The sequence below is a fragment of the Amphibalanus amphitrite genome, unplaced genomic scaffold (assembly GCF_019059575.1).
Source record: "Amphibalanus amphitrite isolate SeventyFive unplaced genomic scaffold, NRLGWU_Aamphi_draft 000293F_arrow, whole genome shotgun sequence".
In the NCBI taxonomy this organism is placed as follows: Eukaryota; Metazoa; Arthropoda; class Thecostraca; order Balanomorpha; family Balanidae; genus Amphibalanus; species Amphibalanus amphitrite.
The window spans coordinates 502,507-521,524 of NW_024881788.1; positions in this window are offsets into that span (position 1 = coordinate 502,507).

The following is a 19,018-nucleotide window of genomic DNA, read 5'->3' on the forward strand; positions in this document are numbered from 1 at the left end:
TGCTGCTGAGAGCACGTCTCGGTTACATCACGTGTGCCATCAGGACGCAATGCAACGCTCTCATGCCGGCGTTTGAATCAATTATCGAAGTGTGGTTTTCTGTCCTAGGACGGTTAGGTGGCTGGCTACATTGCATTCAAAAATGAACATACGGTTTGGACTGATGTTATCTGTCTGCAAAACTTAATTTAACTGATAAACATATAGGTATCAAAGTTAAGCATCTCGCTGTTTTCTTGGCGAAATCACTATAGGTATAGCTTCCGGAGCAATTTATGATTCCTGAAGTATTTCGGATCGAATGGGTACAACTCACCTAGTGTCAAATAAGGAACACCAGACACCTAGGAACACCAAAGAACACCATATACCCGACGTGGCAGCGGCTGCGTCAGCTTTTAACGGTTGGAAAGCCGTCAAAATCAATGTTATGCCAAACTCGCTCAATAGATGGCGCTGGTTTCGTTGTGCTCAGAGCGCCGATGCTAATCGCTATTCTGAGCACGATTCTGCCACTGGGGTTTCCAAACTTTGTGAAGGGGGGGTAAGCATGTAGAACTAGGAAAGTGGTAAATATAGTACCTTTCTCGAATTTTCCCCACTACATTTTGCAAACAACGAGAAAAATTAGCAAAAGTGGTCTCGAAAAACCGTTGACGGCGCGCCCAGTTCCTTTTCAAAAATTCGCAAAAAATATGTTTTAACCGTTTTATGGATCAGCCCGTAGGAAAATCGCTCTTCACTTGGAAACTTTTTCCATCGACCCGCCCTACCCCACCCGTCTGTAACGGCTCCACAGCAGCGTCTATGAGGGCTCACAGCAACGCCTGTAAGGACCCTCACCGGCGCCTCTAAGGGAATCACACTAGCACCTCTGAGCGCCCACACCGGCACCTGCATGCGCGGCCCCACACCAGTGCCTCTAAAGGCCACTTACCGGCAGCTCTGAGGGCCCTACGCTGGTGATTCTGAGGGTGCTACCGGTAACCGAAGGCACCACATAAGTCCTTAGTGTCGCTGAGCTTTAATCCCATACCGGCCCTCCAAGGGCGCCACGTCAGTGCACGGCATTGCCCCACACCCATCCCTCACAGCCGGAGCGGGTAAACTGTGATATACCTATAACAACGATTTTACCACCGTTGTGCTTTACGTATTTCTCAAAGTTGACTCAAAATGGTCCAGTATAAAATCTGAACTGCCAAACTTATGGCCAAGGTCAGGCCCAAACCAAAGCGGGATGACAATAGCATGTTGTCAAATCGATACTGTATCAGCAGAAACCATTCAGATGGCAAGGTAAAATGCCGTGTGTTGATGTTTAGTTGTATTAAAGGAAACAAGAAGGAAAGAAGTTCGGAAAAGGGAGGAAAGATCCTTTCTCGCTGCCTCAATGTTGAGGGGCACCGCCCCTCGGTTCTCAAGTTGGGGGGGGGGGGGAAAGCGCCCCCGCTGCCCCCCCCCCCTGTTCCCGGGTCTATGTCCAGCTCTGTGTTTATCTATTTGCTACGTTAATTGCTTTCCAAGATCCTTGTAATTCGCAAATAAAGAACTTCTTCTACGGGTTTATTGAGGCATCGCGACTATGATCACGTCAAAGTTAAACGTAAACAACTACTGTGCACATTTCTGAACTTTATCCATGACTCTCCTTCAACATTAATTCACATTGTCACGGATATCGGCAAACTTTACCCCAATAATGTACTGTCCCCGTTACGAAGTATGTGTTTTTCCCCGGAAAATTCTTGCTTCCGCCCAGCCCATTCATCGATTTCAATATTTTACAACAATGGAAGCGTGACAATAAACACATGACACACTGGCGCCGGGCGCTCCCAGCATAATATCCAACAGTGCCATTGCTGGACCCTCCAGTAGAGTGTAGCCATTGATGATCGGGACACCAGCATCGACCAATAGGGGCTCTTTCTCTGACAGGCGAGAAGCGGGAGGGTCAGAGGTGGGGAGGGGTTGACCGCGGGGCTATTGGCCGGCGCAGTATGTATGTATGTATTTTTTGAACGCCCACAGGTATGACACCCATTTACAGACGCAGTCCGATACTAAAACATATAAATACATGTGCTCATGGGTTGTCAAATATAGGTACGTATAGTCATGTCAGAGAGATTAAGAAGGCTCTAAGAGACTTCATAAAAGTTCCTCGACTGGCGAATAGGTCCGCAGCTGCCACATGTTCGTACATGCCGTTCACTTGTCTCGGTAAGCGACAAAACATTCCGGCCCTTATCGTTTCCACCCTTGCGGTGGGTTCGTGCAGTATCGCCCGTCCTCGAGTCCGCCTACATGGAACACACAATCCAAACATCCCAACAATATCGGTGGACCTAATGCGACCAGAGAACACCGAATGAAGAAAAGTGAGATCGCGCTGCACCAACCTTGCCCGAATACAACTCACACCAAAATGAGACAGCAGCTGATGGTAATCGAGAGACTGAGAGGGCCGTGTGGAATGAGTTGCCAGCCAGATGAGCATCTTATGCTGGATCCGTTCCAGACGCTGTATATGTGTTTTTGAGGCCCCAGCCCATACTATGCTACCGAATTCTATCACAGAGCGAACGTGGGCATTAAAAGCAGTGATAAGAGGCTCAGGTCGAAACCGTCTCCCCCTCGCAGCACGAGAGGTCTGCAGCGAGCGCAAGTACACGCCAAGCGCCCGGTTCGCACTCCCGACGACGCCGTCGACGTGAGGCCCAAAAGTTAATTTTGAGTCCATGAGTACACCCAGATCGCGCATCACAGATACACGATCTAAGGTGATCCCATGGATGGAGTAGTCGAAATGGACTGGTTTAGTGCGGAGAGTGAATGTAATCTGTTTACATTTTGTGGGATTCAATTGCAGCTTCCAAGTAGTTGACCATGTACATAATTTATGTATATCGTTTTGAAGGGCGACAGCGTCATCAAGCGTGCGAACCGGGCGGAGCAGTTTCATGTCATCAGCATACATGAGGCACGACGAGTTCAGGTAAGATGGTAAATCGTTGCAGAATAAAATAAACAAGATCGGCCCACATATGCTGCCTTCCGGCACGCCCGACCCAACACGGGCCCAGCCAGACGTCTTCCCGTTGACCACCACTCGCTGCTCTCTCCCACAGAGGTAAGACTCAAACCACCGCAGGGCAGAACCGGAAAGATGATAGGAGTGACGAAGTTTGTACAGGAGAAGAGAATGGTTAACACTGGTAAAGGCAGAGGAGTAATCGGTGTAAATAACATCAGTCTGATGGCCCGAGGCGATAGCGTCCCACAACTGCTTGACGAGGCAGGTCAGGTTGGTCTCACAGGAGCGTCCGGCCAGGAACCCGTGCTGAGCCGGAGACAACACAGGGGCCACGTGCACAAGTAACTGGTCACACACTACTCGCTCGAGAAGTTTGGAGCAAATTGACAAAAGTGACACAGGGCGGTAATTGGCCGGGTCTTTCCTGTCACCTTTCTTAAAAATCGGCACCACATTAGCCCGTTTCCAGACCAAGGGGAACTTTCCCTGGGCAAAAGACAAAGTACAGAGCTTGGTTAATGGCACTGAAAATTCGTCTGCACACTCTGATAAAATTCGTGCACTAAGACCGTCCGGCCCGCATGCCTTGTGTACGTCTAATGATAAAAGAATACCGCGCACCGTCTCATGCATCACAGTAAAACGATCGAGATTGTCAATGTCATACGATACACAGTCGGGGAATACATGCACACGCGGGTCAGAAAATTTGGCAGCGAATGACCGGCTAAAACATTCAGCACGCTCAGTGTCGTCAGTCACGATGCGACCGTCACATTTCAAGGCCGGTACACCACGCCCCGCGGACTTGATGGACTTAAGAAGCGACCAAAAACGTTTCGAGTTACTTTTAAAATCGTCCACTAAGTGTAAAATATACTGCCTGTACTTCGACGAGACGATACTTTTGAAGCGCGCCCTGCGATCGGAAAAAAGTGCTAAATTGTCCGCTGTGGGCGCCCTTTTCTTCTGGCGGTGGGCGGACTCCTTCTCACGCAGAGCACGTTTAACATCGGAGTCAAACCAGGGCGGGAACTTAGCTTTCAATGTCACTGTCGGAACAAAATCAGCAACAGCTGCCTCTACCCACTGATAAAATAGCCCTGCAGCGTCATCCACACCCATGTCATCCAACACGTTCCATGGTAAAAGACGCAAACATTCCTTTAGTCCAGGGAAGTCCGCTCGGCGATAGTTGAGCGCCGTGCTACGGGTAACACGTACAGGAGTCTGACGTGGGATAGAGAGTGTTACTACGGTCTGCATGTGGTCTGACTCAAACAGACCAGCATCCACCTCGCACTCACAGTGATTCAAATTTGAGATCACTAAATCGAGCATTGCATCATCACGAGTCGGCTCACAAACATGTTGCCTCAATCCATGGTGCGCAAGCATATCACAAAATGACAAAGCACGGGCTGTCCTACGCTGGAATACAGGGTAGTTGTTGGCGCCTGTCCATACAATCTCGGGCAAATTAAAATCGCTCAACAACAGCAGAGGACGATTGCCGACACACAAGTTGTCCATGGCACTAATGATACTCCTAAGGGAGGAGTCACTGTCCGGCGGACGATACGCCACAACAACAGTCATAACCGGACACAGACCCGCGAGATCAATCACCATGACCTCAGCACCAGCGGGCTCAGCCTCTGAGCGCCGGACGGGCAGCAAAGACGAGCGCACGGCACACGCCACTCCGCCGCCAGATGTCTCTGCCTCCCTGTCCCGGCGGAACCACACGTGATTGCTGAAGCCGTGTGACAGCTCGGAGTCTGCCACGTGAGGTTTTAACCACGATTCCGTGAACGCCACTATGTCGTGCCGCTCAAGAACAGGTGCAACGGCACGGAGTGTGCACAACTTGTTCTTCAGACTCCGTACGTTCTGCGCCAGACACGATAACCGACCGGTCGCAGCGACAGCCGGCACAGTCCGAGCGGGGGTCGACTTGGAGTCGTTCATGCTAGACGGCGCCGGGCCGGGGTTGAGCTCAATGTCACCACAGAGGACGATGCGAGTGACGCTCCATGTTGAGCTGGCGTTCGAGTGGTGCAGAATCCTGGTGCGGGAGAATCTGGGGGCACGGCCCCCGCCAGAAGCACCACGCAGCATAGCCTTGGGTGTCCCTGCGCGTGCACCAGTTGCAGTGGGTTGACAGCTGCTGCCCGCCGTCAGCAGAAGAATAATGACCAGCAGAGCCTTCATGCTGATGATGGATAACGGCGGCAAGGTCGGCAGCTGCCAGTGCCAGCTCTTCTCAGCCGCTGGCGCAGCAGAGCCCTCAGCGTGGAGCTCAGAGCGGAGCTCAACTTCTACTTCCATCCCTCGCCGCCAGATGTCTCGCTGTCGGTGACCTGGCTGCCGGTCACGGTAGAAAACAGCCAGTGGGAGGGGTGGGTGGAGGTGGGATGACAGGGACGCCAGCCGCAGGGCAACAGCGAGCTTTGACCCCAGGCGTGCGGGAGCGGTATGTCTGATGCCCTTTTGCGAAGCAGACGGCGTGTCACGTGAGAGCTTTGACTGAAATGTCTTTTAACCCGCGCCGGTGAACACCCCCCCCCTGCGGTTTTTCGCAGATATCTCAAGCGCCGCCGTTTTTGGCACACCTGTTTGGGCATCTTTTCCACACATGTTGTGCAAATTTCAGACCCAGGTCGCCTTAGGTCAGGTCACCAGGTCACGCCAAGTGACCTCACCTCATAAAAAATAAGAATGCTCGTCATATTTTTATTTTTTTTTTTTGCTCGGCCAGCCTAGTGCCAGTCTCGAGCGGTGGGACAGTTAACCCGGCAATTTTGGCCGGGATGCAAAAGTTACGTTAAACCGGTTTATGTTAACCCGGGAGCAAATGACAACGTGGGAGCCTATCTTAGGTGTGGCAAAGCTAACGGAGTACTTACTTGTTGCCGAAGTGCCGAAAGAAGGTGCTGGAACCGAAAACACAGCATTGGTTCATGTATTTATTAACATTCATACACACAGTCATACTTGTGCAAGGTGTCAGTGTTCGGTTGTGGGGTGTAATAGCCAGAGAAAAAGTTCTATGAACTGAAAAAACCCGGCGCCTATTGCAAAGGGAAAAACCCCGCGCTGAAGCCAAATAGCGCGGGGAAAACCCTGTATCGTTTAAGCTAATGTTGTAAGAGGTGACGAAGAGGACAGGGAGGTGACTCCGCGCGGGAAAGGGCACCGGAGGCCAGGCAGTAAAAGTAAGCCCCAGTCGGTGTTGACGCTCAACGATCTCGACCCAATCGACCTGATCGAGCGTGTAATATGGAGTCACCTAAGTGTTCCGCGGTGCCGCGCCGCCGCCGCTGTTAACGCGCGTGTAATCACAGGTGATTAGGCGAGATCGACGATTCAACGGAGCATTGCTACACCGATTGATCGATTGCCTTGAACTTTCAGCGATTGATTTAGAGCAACAATATCTATAGATGTTTATCTCGGAATTTTGATATCGGTGACATAAGGTCAGATCAATTTTGCGACCTCTCCATTATATGTCAATGGGATAAAATTGAAAAGCGTCTGTTTTGCACGAACGCTATTCTAGACACTCTCAAACATCGAGATGTAGGTAAATTGACACACTGAACCGGAAAATGGCAACTGTTACCCCTGGTTATGTGATATGTCCCCGAAGTCATCTCAGGTCACGACAGAATCTAACAGTTTTTCGCTAATAACTTCTGATAGAGGCGTGCTAGAGCACTGAACACGCCTTAGATGAGTTCGGCTCGACGTTCGGACGACTGATATGCAACATGACCTTTTCCATCAGGTCTGACGTTGACCTGAGGTCAATTTTCAATTTGACCTTTCAAGGTCAATTATAATTCATTCCACGCGTCTCGACGAGAGGAACACGATGCTGGTAAAAGTAATGTCATGACGCTTTTGAGCCAAAGTTATGCCGAAAAACGTTTTTCGTAAAAAACGACTATTTTTGGAGTTTTTTGCCCTCTGGAGGCTAAACCGTGACCTGAGGTCAAATCTGAGAACATTACTCAGAAAGGTCTGTAAAAGGGCTATCGATGCGCTTTTTCCGCGGCGCTGTAGCTCTATCGGTTCCCGAGATAGCCGTTGGCAGTTTCCAAAATGTTGAAATAGTCAACATTTTACCTTTGGTGACCTCTGGTGACCTGACCTTTGACCTGACCCAAAAAATGACTGAATTGTCTTCGTCCTTATTTTGGAAGTTCTTTCGATTGCCGCTTGCTGCGTGTCGCTACGTGGCCCAGGAGCCGAGTTAGAAGGGGGTGTTCAGACACCCCCCTCCCGCCCGGCGCGGAATCTCAGACCACCGGCCCGGCGCGGGTTAAGGCTCCATTTTCGAATATAAGAAAAAGAGATAAGCTGTTTGGAATCAGGAGATACCGTCTCAGATTATCACTAAACTATTTTCATTTTAAAACCTCATTGATATTTCCAGAACAGTAGCCTATCCTATCAACATGTTTAATTTCGGAACACCTGTATAGACTAATTCTTTAAAATATTTGTGCATGGGCTTCAAATGTCCGGTCCGGCGAACCTTTTCGCTCAGTTTTAGGACCTCAGCACTCAGCAGTACGGTCATGGCCTGTATCATAAGAGCACGCTGTAGCTAAATCCTACGCGCCGGTAGGAGTAGGAGCGGTAGGAGTAAAACTGCTGTATGACGGAGGCACCGGTTCTGACAACTGGACAAAAACAGTCTGGAGGCCGGCCAGAGGTCATGCTCGTATCGCTCACCCTTGACCCCGTCCATCGCCTCTGGCGCGGGTACTCACTAAGCGCCTCTGGCGCTCACTGGCTTATTGGTCTGCTCATTGAGCGCCAATCACAGTCAGCTCAGTGAGCGTGCCGCGTATGAAATTGCAAGGAACATGATACCGCTATAGCATTTTACTTGAAAAAGGCCATCTGTATAGACGACATTAGCCGCGTTTACATAGGGCTAGTTGCCAGATAGTGGAATTTCCACTAACAGAGGGTTCACGAGAAAACGCCATGGCTAATATCCTGGACGCAATTCGGTGTGCAGACGAAAATATGCATGTGAGTGCTAGAAATTCGTAAATTACATGATTTCATTGACTTTTTTTGTTAAAACACGTGATGACAAGCTCAGCAAATCTATTCTGGTGGCTTACGTGGCAATTGGCTTTCCTTCGTGGGATAATGCCATTCTCATTAGCTCTACTTTGATTAGCGTATGACTGGTGTTCGTGTAAAATAAGCAATTTTCCCTATTTCCTTCATCAATTTGGTAGCTGAAACAGCTACCAATTTACTTCCACTATGACAGTTTCCAGTAACATATGCTACTGATTGGCTAATATTAGCCAATCAGATCTCTGGAGATCCCCGTAGTGCGTTACAACTATGACGCGGCAAAGACATATTTGGATATATCATTTCTGTATTGATATGCCTATCTACATACATTGCATTGGCCTTGTGTGGATGTCATGAAGAGAAATATTTTGGCCTAAGGTCAGTGAGACGCTAGTTGCTACTCTTCTATACGCTATGCCCTTTTTCAATATGATTACGGTGTCGTGTTCTGACTGCAGACTCCTGGTAAGTTTGTGCAGGTCTCACGGAAGGGGCGAGGGCGCTCTTTCGCTGTTCGATCCAGCAGGCAACAACAATGATTTTTTGTAAGGGAGTATCAATGGAAGTCACAAATTTATTTAAAAGTTGGTAAAGTTGTTTTGGTTTAAAAGCTGGTGCATTTGCCTTGTCAAGGGTATGGAGCCTCAATATATTGCTAAGTCTCATATTTCCAGGATGTTGATAGGTATGTTTGGAAAAAGATGTTTTGGTTTAAAAGCTGGTGCATTTGCCTTGTCAAGGGTATGGAACCTCAATATATTGCTAAGTCTCATATTTCCAGGATGTTGATAGGTATGTTTGGAAAAAGATGTTTTGATAATGTCGAGAAATGTAGCAAGGACTTTTCTATCTTCAAATCAGTTGCTTGCTACAGTTTCATGATTTTAAGGTGTGCATGAAATTATGAGAAAAGGTAAAAAAATATGAACAAAAATTTCGTTAATTCATGATGCATGATAGAACAAATAATTTTCTTTTGTTGATTAAAGCAAGGCTTGCGACTGAACCATAATGTGCATTGACTGCTGCGCAGTGTCCCAAAATTTGTAGATGTGGGTGGGAAACGACATCCAAATGCAAATCATTTTCCACTCTCACCTCCAGTTTTGAAGCCCAATTTTCCACTCCCAATTCCACTGAGAAGGAGCAATTGCGGGAATGGTTGTTTTACATGTGCTTTGACTCAGTTGCAAAATAGGTACCTTCATACGTATATCATAGAAGTAATTACTGGTTATTATTATTGGAGTTTTTTTTTTTACAGCATTCTCGTCAAGTAAAATACATTATCTTCTTTAAAAGGACCATAGTGTGAGGTGTAAATACAGTCTGTAAGGTTGTCCAGACTAATTGTGCCCCTATTTGTACAGCCTCGGCTGGAGCCGCAGCAGGCGCGCTACGGGGTTCCGGCGCCGACGAGCAGCCGAGCGCAGCAGGCCCGCCACCGGACTCCAGCGCCGACGAGCCGCCGGCCGCAGCGGGCGGGCTCCAGGGTTCCAGCATCGATGAGCCGCCAGCCGCAGCAGGCGGGCTCCAGGGTTCCAGCATCGATGAGCCGCCAGCCGCAGCAGGCGCGCCACCGGGGTCCGGCGCCGACGAGTAGTCGAGCGTAGCAGGTGCGCCACCGGACTCCAGCGCCGACGAGCCGCCGGCCGCAGCGGGCGCGCCACGGGGGTCCGGTGCCGACGAGCGGCCGAGCGCAGCAGGCGGGCCCCGAGGTTCCAGCGCCGAGCCGCCGGCCGCGGCAGGCGCGCCCCGAGGCTCCAGCGCCGATGAGCCGCCAGCCGCAGCAGGCGCGCTACGGGGGTCCGGCGCCGACGAGCAGTCGAGCGTAGCAGGCGCGCCACTGGACTCAAGCGCCGACGAGCCGCCGGCCGCAGCGGGGCGCGCCACGGGGATCCGGTGCCGACGAGTAGTCGAGCGTAGCAGGTGCGCCACTGGACCCCAACGCCGACGAGCCGCCGGCCGCAGCGGGCGGACTCCAGGGTTCCAGCATCGATGAGCCGCCGGCCGCAGCAGGCGCGCCACGGGGGTACGGCGCCGACGAGCAGCCGAGCGCAGCAGGCGCGCTTTTGGACTCCAGCGCCGACGAGCCGCCGGCCGCAGCGGGCGGACTCCAGGGTTCCAGCATCGATGAGCCGCCAGCCGCAGCAGGCGCGCCACCGGGGTCCGGCGCCGACGAGCGGCCGAGCGCAGCAGGACTCCAGCGCCGATGAGCCACCGGCCGCAGCGGGCGGACTCCAGGGTTCCAGCATCGATGAGCCGCCAGCCGCAGCAGGCGCGCCACCGGGGTCCGGCGCCGACGAGCGGCCGAGCGCAGCAGGCGCGCTACTGGACTCCAGCGCCGATGAGCCGCCGGCCGCAGCAGGCGCGCCACGGGGGTCCGGTGCCGACGAGCAGCCGAGCGCAGCAGGCGGGCCCCGAGGTTCCAGCGCCGAGCCGCCGGCCGCGGCAGGCGCGCCCCGAGGCTCCAGCGCCGTTGAGCCGCCGGCCGCAGCAGGCGCGCTACGGGGGTCCGGCGCCGACGAGCAGTCGAGCGTAGCAGGCGCGCCACTGGACTCAAGCGCCGACGAGCCGCCGGCCGCAGCAGGCGGACTCCAGGGTTCCAGCATCGATGAGCCGCCAGCCGCAGCGGGCGGGCTCCAGGGTTCCAGCATCGATGAGCCGCCAGCCGCAGCAGGCGCGCCACCGGGGTCCGGCGCCGACGAGCAGCCGAGCGCAGCAGGCGCGCTTCTGGACTCCAGCGCGGACGAGCCGCCGGCCGCAGCGGGCGCGCCACGGGGGTCCGGTGCCGACGAGTAGTCGAGCGTAGCAGGTGCGCCACTGGACTCCAACGCCGACGAGCCGCCGGCCGCAGCGGGCGGACTCCAGGGTTCCAGCGCCGACGAGCTGACGGCCGTAGCGAGCGCGCTCCAGGATTCACGCACCGACGAGCCGCCGGCCGCAGCAGGCGCGCTACTGGACTCCAGCGCCGACGAGCCGCCGGCCGGAGCGGGCCGGCTCTAAGATCCACGCATCGACGAGCCGCGGGCCGCCGCGGCCGGCCTCCATACGGAGGACGACACAACATCACCGTTCAGGTAATCCGCGCTCCAGCTGCAAGGCGCGGCCGACTCGGGGTAAAGTGGACGTACAGAGGTACGAATCACTCTCCGCCCACCCCCGCCAGCCGCGCCTACTGAAAATGGGCCGCGCAACCCTTAGCAAAATGTCCAGGCGTATTGCATTTGAAGCAAATAACCTCTGCAGCACTTGTCTGCTGTCGATCCTTACTGGGCTTGGTACATTCCCTACGCCAGTGTCCCTCCAGGCCACAGTTCGGACACGGCCCCGGCGGTGAACGTCTGTGAGTCCTTTCCTGTCGTCCTGCCTGGAGTGCATCCACCTTCTTCTCCAGATTCGCCACAACCAGGGACAGCTTGGATACCTCATCCTCCAGGCGGTGCTCTTGAGACTGTTCCTCAATATGACGTACACGAGGTCCCATTACCTGCTCCAGCTGTCGAGCTCTTTGCAGTAGGTCCCTGTAACTTTCTGTTTCCTTCAGGGTCAGTAGTAACTGCACTCTCATAGCTTCATCAACATTGTTCAGAAATGTGGAGCGACAAACAGTTCCCAACTGTTCTTCACTGAAGGGAGCATATGCTTTCCTGCCAAGGCTCTTCAAAGCCTCGCCATACTGCATGACAGTTTCTCCAGGCATGCGTGAACGCTTGGACAGCATGATGGCATAATCTGTAGGGAGAGCTGGTGTATGATACTCAGCTTTGAGCGCCTTTTTCAGTGTGTGAATGTCAGTACACTCCATGGCAGGCAACTGGCGATAAAAATCAAAAGCTGGTCCAGTCAGGCAGGCAGGGAGCTGCAGGAACTGCTTTTGTTCTGACCACTCATTGGCTTTTGACACCACTTCAAAATGGGCCAAGAATCTTTCCACATCACCAGAACCATTAAATCTGTCTGGCTTAACAGGGGCACACGCCATGTCCTGTGTCCGTGGCTCCTTGGCCGCTACTTTAAAGAGAGTGCTTGAACTTTTTCATCCACGCTATCACAAAAACTCATTGACTTGCTGGAATTCTGCCACCTCAAGCGTCTTCGGAAGCAAGAGTGGGTTCCAGACTGGGTTGAATGGCTGCCTCCAAATGTGAGAAACTGTTCACTCAGAAATACAAGTATATTCAACCCAGTCGACGCTGTGGGCAAAGCGGGACAAACAGATAGTTAGAACACCTCCCAACAATGCCAACCACCGCATGCAAGCAATACAAGGCGCTGCCATCGCATTCGCTTAGCATGCCAGATTAATCCAAAGTGGACGTGCAAACATGCCAACAGTACATGCTCCAGCCCAGACCGTACAAATAGGGGCACAATTAGTCTGGACAACCTTACAGACTGTATTTACACCTCACACTATGGTCCTTTTAAAGAAGATAATGTATTTTACTTGACGAGAATGCTGCAAAAAATCCTCCAATAATAATAACCAGTAATTAATTACTTCTATGATATACGTATGAAGGTACCTATTTTGCAACTGTGTCAAAGCACAAAAGAACAGCATTCTGACAGCTCACTGTGTTATGTTGAAATGGCAAGTTTGGTTAAACTTCGTCAGTGCTGAACTTTGATTTTAATGGCTAATTATTTTGTCATTTCAGAGTGTTAATGGAAACAGACGATACTGAACTGGGGCCGGACGCGGCAGGCGACGTACGCTGTGTTGCGCTGGGCAAAACAGTCCAAGATGCTGGTAGCGGGTGAAATACGCAGCTGCTCGTCGTCTCCTAGAGCGCCGCGGACGCCGTGGACTGTGCCATCAAAGTCGACGGAAAGTCGGTTCCAGCAGCCGACCGTCTCAAACTTCTCGGAGCCACCCCCTCAACCTGCTCCTTCACTTCGGGGCCCATTGCCGCAGTCTCCGCTCCCGAGTGCGCCCCGGATCCAGCAGCTTCGCAAGCTGACAGCGCGGCGCTGGGGACTAGAGGAACGACAGCTCTGCGCTGTAGCGTCTGGATACGTCCGTGGAGTGCTGGTGCACGCGGCCGCCACCTGGCTCCCGGTGACGCCACAATCCCACGTGGAACTCCTCCAAAGGGAGATGCAGGCGGTGACCCGTATATCACCGGCTGCCCCTTGTTTATCCCAGCCCACGCAGTGATGGTGAAGTCCGGACTGATGCCGGTGCCCGCTGGCCGCCCGGCGAGACGTGCTGGTAGCGAAGCTCTTCGCCAAGGCGCACGCGCTCCCCGAGGGCAAGCCCTCAGGACTATCGCGGAAGATGGGCCGCCCAGCCGACTGAAGTCGGTGACGGGCTGGCGTGGGGTGGGGCACGAAACCTGGCGAGCCGCTGGGATAATCTCTGATTCATGCTCGTGTCGCCAGTCGCGAGTGACATCTGTGTGCGGCGCGCGCGTCCAAGATGGCGGGCGGCGATGAGGCGCAGTCGGCCGCCGCCGCCGAGAAGCCGTCTGAGATGGAGCTACTTCGGGGCATGCTGCAGCAGCAATTGGAGCTGGCTGCAGCGGCAGCGCGACGTGAGGAGCGGATGGCGGCGCTGTTGGAGCGGGTGCTTCCCGGCCCGACGGCCGTGCAGGACGCCACGGCACCCGCCCAGGCAGCCGCGGGGCCCGATTCCGGCGCCCGGCCGCGTGCACGCATGCCCGCCGCCGGCACGCCCACGCCCCGGCTGGCGGCTACCGCTACCCTCAAGGAGTTTGAGGCCTGGAAAGAGAAGTTCTCCGGCTACTGCCTCCTCACCGGCGTCCACGATCTCACCGAGGCTGAGCAGCGGGCCGCCCTGCTCGCTGTTCTCGACGACGACTGGGCCCGCGTGGTCCGGTTTGGCCTGCCCATCCCGGCCGAGGCGTCCATGGCCGATGTAATCACCGCCATGCACACCCACCTTCGGCGGCAGCGGAACGTGGTGATCGACCGCTGCGAGTTTAACATGCGGATGCTGGAGCCAGGCGAGTCAGTGGACGATTTTATCTGCGCCCTGAAGGAGATAGCGTCCTGCTGTGATTTTTGCCCGAACTGCACCGATGATAGGTTCCGAGACCATCTGGTGGTGGGCACCAGTGATGACGAGGCCAGACGCCGCATGCTGGAACTGCCCGATCTGACCTTCCAGATGGCCGCCGACCTGTGCCGGGCGTCCGAGAGCGCCCGTCTCAACAGCTCGGCGATCCGTGGCCCGGGCGAGCCGTCTCTGCGCCGGCTCTCCGAGTACCGGCGACAGCGCGGTCGGCCGAGCGGCGCGGACTCGCGCTCGGCCGACCAGACCCGGCGGTGTGACCGCTGCGGTGCCGCGCAGCACACGGACGGTCGTGCCTGCCCCGCCCTGGGTCGCACCTGCCACCGATGGCCACGAACGGGACCACTTTTCCTCGGTCTGTCGGCATGCCGCGGGCACTGAAGAGCGGCGCCGGCAGACGCCTAGTTCCGAGCGCAGCCACCAGGGACAGGACTGGCGCTTCCGTAGCGCGAGCAGCAGCCGCCAGGGGAGGGGCCGGCGCCACCGTAGCGCAATCAGCCGCCGCCGTGTCAGCACGGCTGCCGACGCGTCGCACCGGCAGGTTTCGGTGCTGGCAGCGAATGCAACCACGAGAGACACGGGGAACCGGCAGCAGTCAGCGCCGCCGGCAGCCCGGACGCCGGGCGCGCGCCTCAACAGTGTGACGGCCCACCGGTCGCCGCAGGTCCGGCTACAGCTGCACCTGCCAAACGGAGTCAGGCGGACGACCGTATGGACGCCCGACACAGGCGCCGAGATATCAGCCCTCTCACTGCAACAAGCCGAGTCCATGGGAGTGAGCAGAGCGGACCTCACGCCCTCCACGGCTGTGCTGTGGGCCGCCGACAGCCGCCGGCTGGACTGTGTGGGCACGTGCGCCCTCACCCTGCAGCTCGGTGACGTCATACAGACCGTGCAGGTGTCCGTTCTGCGAGCACTGCACTCACCACTGCTGTCGTGGCACGATTGTATCGGCCTGGGAATTCTACCGGCGAGCTTTCCCCGGCAGATTTGCCAGCGCGGCTCGGCAGCCGAGACTGGGACGGACGGTGGGGCACCGGAGCCGCCGCCGCCCGGCGAGCCGCCTGAGGCCCCCGCCGCCGGCAGACAGCCCGCACTACGGCGCTGCAGCGGCACGACGGCGGCACCTGAGGAGACCCGGGACATAAGCCGCGTCGGGACTCGGCCGGCGCCGACCCGACCGGGCGGGCGCCGCCGCCCGGCCCTACGCGCGCGCCGCCGCCCGGCCGCCGGTGGCACCCCCTCCGCACGGCAGCGGCGGGCAGATTTCGACAAATTGAAAGCCGAGTTCCCGAGGGTCTTCGATACGGAGTCGACCCTGCGGAAGATGACGGGGGAGCCGATGAAGATCGAGCTGACGGACGACGCCGTCCCTCACGCTGTGACCACCGCCCGGAATATCCCGTTCTGTTGGCGAGAGGACGTGCGACTGCAACTCGACGAGCTGATGGAAAAGGACATCATCGAGCCGGTGGAGCACCCCACAGACTGGTGTCATCCGATCGTTCCTGTGGCCAAGGGGTCGTCAGACGGCACAGTGTCCGGCTGTCGGCTGACCGTGGACTTCACGAAACTGAACCGGTTCGTGAAGCGACCGACGTACAGTAGGTCTATTAAAAAAGTCCCCAGCACCAGTGGGCGCTGCCTTCGCTGAGCCGAACCCCCGTCTGCCCGTCCCATATCGCGCCGGGCTCAGGTCAGGTAGGGTCAGCGGGACCGCTCGGTCCGGCCCGCGGGCGGTGGACGGGCGGCCGGTAACGCTTTCCGCCAGCCAGCTGTAGAATCCAACACACGGGACGGCCGCCGCTCAGCGCAGCGAAACCGGTGTTGAAGAATGGCAGTAGATGTTCATGGCCACAATGATTATGAGAAAGTCATTGTTAGCCCGTGCCCCACAGGAATGCCTATGCACGCCCTGTTGGAGGGAAAATGGGGATTGAGGCTGAGCATCATTCTTATAACTCAGCTTTGGGCATTTAAGTGGCATTCGAAGTAGCGTCAAAAGTAGCAAAAAGAAGAAGAAATATACCTACTTCAGCCAATTTTAGATCGGGTCAGAGCCAGAGGTCATGTCACCAGAGGTCATCGGTGGTAAAATTTTGCTTCGACAGGGTGCGTTGCGCTCACCGGTGCATTGGGTTTCCAGTTTCCATGGAAACATCAACAGACTCGGGAGCTCGCAACGCTAGCGTGGAGCCGAATTCATATCAACCGCCGCAACAATGCAGCAGCGCAGCGCAGCGTGCTGCAACGCGGGGCCGTGAAACACCGCCCAGGGCTCTCCATGTGTCAGGGCAATCCAACCCACGTGATGGGCTCGGCCCCAGCTCTTGGCCCCAGCGGAGCATGAGGTCCAGGACTCCCGCCCAGGCCCCCTGTCTCCCCCTAATTCCTGTCATCCTTCCCACTCTGAAATCGACCGAGCCTAACCTAACACAACAATCAGCTCGTTTACCGCTATGTCTGAATAATATTGTCAGATTTAATAAAGACGAACGGCTTAGCACGTAAATAACAGCAACTGCCACCATCGGTATTATGTGAAAACCAATTGCTTTTCCACAAACACTTAAAAGTTTTTAGCTTAAAACTTGCTTGAAATTAATTTTACCAGCCTCGTGTTCCTCTTATCAAAAAACGCTTCGAATGAATCAAAAGTTGATCTTTAAAGGTCATTTGAAAAATTTGGCCTATGTTCAAAGACCTGACCTCACCAGAAATGGTCAATGGTCATGATGAAATATACCGCCCAGTCCCTCTCTGGACTGGAGGTCATCCCACCAGCCAACCTGTAGTTGATGTCGGATCCATTCCAGGACACATAATCCTCTTCGGGTGACCGTTTGGGAGACGGCTGGACCGTCCCGACAGGGCAATCGTCCCACGGGAACAGTCTCGCTTCCGCAGATCACTGTCGCTGGCTCGCACAACCCAATTACTACACCAGAGCAAAGTTATGTCATAGCTCTGCAAGGGCCTTTTCAGACTGAAAAAGATGGCTCCCAACAAAACAAACAATTTTCTCATTCAGTATTGTATCTCATCAAGCACCACTGGCAGGATATTAGATTCGTATCGTGGAACTTTACGAACACTTTAGATAATTTCATAACTTAAGCATGTCTATCAAAAATAATTATGACATGGCTCATATATAAGCTGGGTGTGTGATCATGCTTACTAGTATGTTTAACGCAACTGATAATGTTCTATTGGCCACAATTTCTATACTTAATTTATTCTCCCGGATTTCATATTTTTATTAATGACACCTTGACGATGTCGAGCAAAAAAAACGCTTAGGAGATTTAACAGCCTGAGATACATTCAGTATAAGGAAGGGTCAAGGGTGCTAGATCCCTTCCGTCCTCGCTATCCTCAGGAAAAAACAATCCGCATCGCCCCTAGTCTTCATGCTTCCCTCTCTGGACTGGAGGTCACCCCACCAGCCAACCTGTAGTTGATGTCGGATCCATTCCAGGACACATAATCCTCTTCGGGTGACCGTTTGGGAGACGGCTGGACCGTCCCGACAGGGCAATCGTCCCACGGGAACAGTCTCGCTTCCGCAGATCACTGTCGCTGGCTCGCACAACCCAATTACTACACCAGAGCAAAGTTATGTCATAGCTCTGCAAGGGCCTTTTCAGACTGAAAAAGATGGCTCCCAACAAAACAAACAATTTTCTCATTCAGTATTGTATCTCATCAAGCACCACATGTTTTCAGAGTGTTTATTATGCGAAAAGCGCAGTTCAATTTTCTCCCTTGACTTGAGCGTTCCGTCCAAAAAAGCGCAGTTCAATTTTCTCCCATTGACTTGAGCGATCTCAAAATTGACCCGGCCTTTCTGTCAACAATGTCAAACTTGCAAAGTAAACGTTTCAAATACATATAGTGTTGCCCATTGAAATCGCTGAAAAATCTAAAGCGATCGGTTAGTCGGTGTATTTAGATATGATGAGCACAGGAACTTTCCTTGAGGTAAGGTCACTTGACGTGACCTGGTGTTATGACCTTGAATTGAAAGACTTGGGCGAGAAAAATGGGTTATTTGAAATCTGAAAATGCTAGATTTTAACAATAATTGCAAACACTATCCCGGCCAAATAGTGAGTGAGAAGGGAGCGATCCCCAACCCCATGTTTAGCTCCTATAATTGAGCTAGCTGCTAGAGCCTCGCGGAAAAAAAACGAGCGCTTGCATCCTTACGTGACGCAGCGACTGGTACCCCATTTTAAAATATCAGTGACCTCTTAGGGCAGGTCAAGGGCCCCAAGGCATTCGATCGGTTTTTGGTAAATAACTTCGCAAAAATGGTCGCATTATCGTCATTTCGATACAATCGTGTTTTCTGTTCTCAGACGCGTCGATTTATATGCTTTTTTGTTTAGGTGAAGCAATTTAGAATGTTTACCTGAGGTCAATGTCATGTTAGGGCAACACAGGTCACGAAGCTGTTGAAAGGAGGACATGTTGCATAACATTTGATTCGGCAAGCTTGCAAAGTCCAAAGATGGCTGTCCCGACTGGCTAGCTCATTTTGATCGGGAGTTATTGACGAAGCACTCCTATCACCCTAGTGACGTCATAAATGACGTCACGCAAGGTGAAAAATGCAAAAGTGAAGCATTAGACCTTGCCAAGAATGTATGAAGTCACGATTTGAAGTGCTTGAGGTGTAATTTTAGATCATTTCCGACGCCAAATTAACAGTTTCCATATTTCTCCATTATGCTTGACACTAAGTGCATTGCGGATTTGCATCATTTTATAAACGACAACCGTGCAGAGGTTTACTTAACCCTCGCCGGATCTATTGGTTT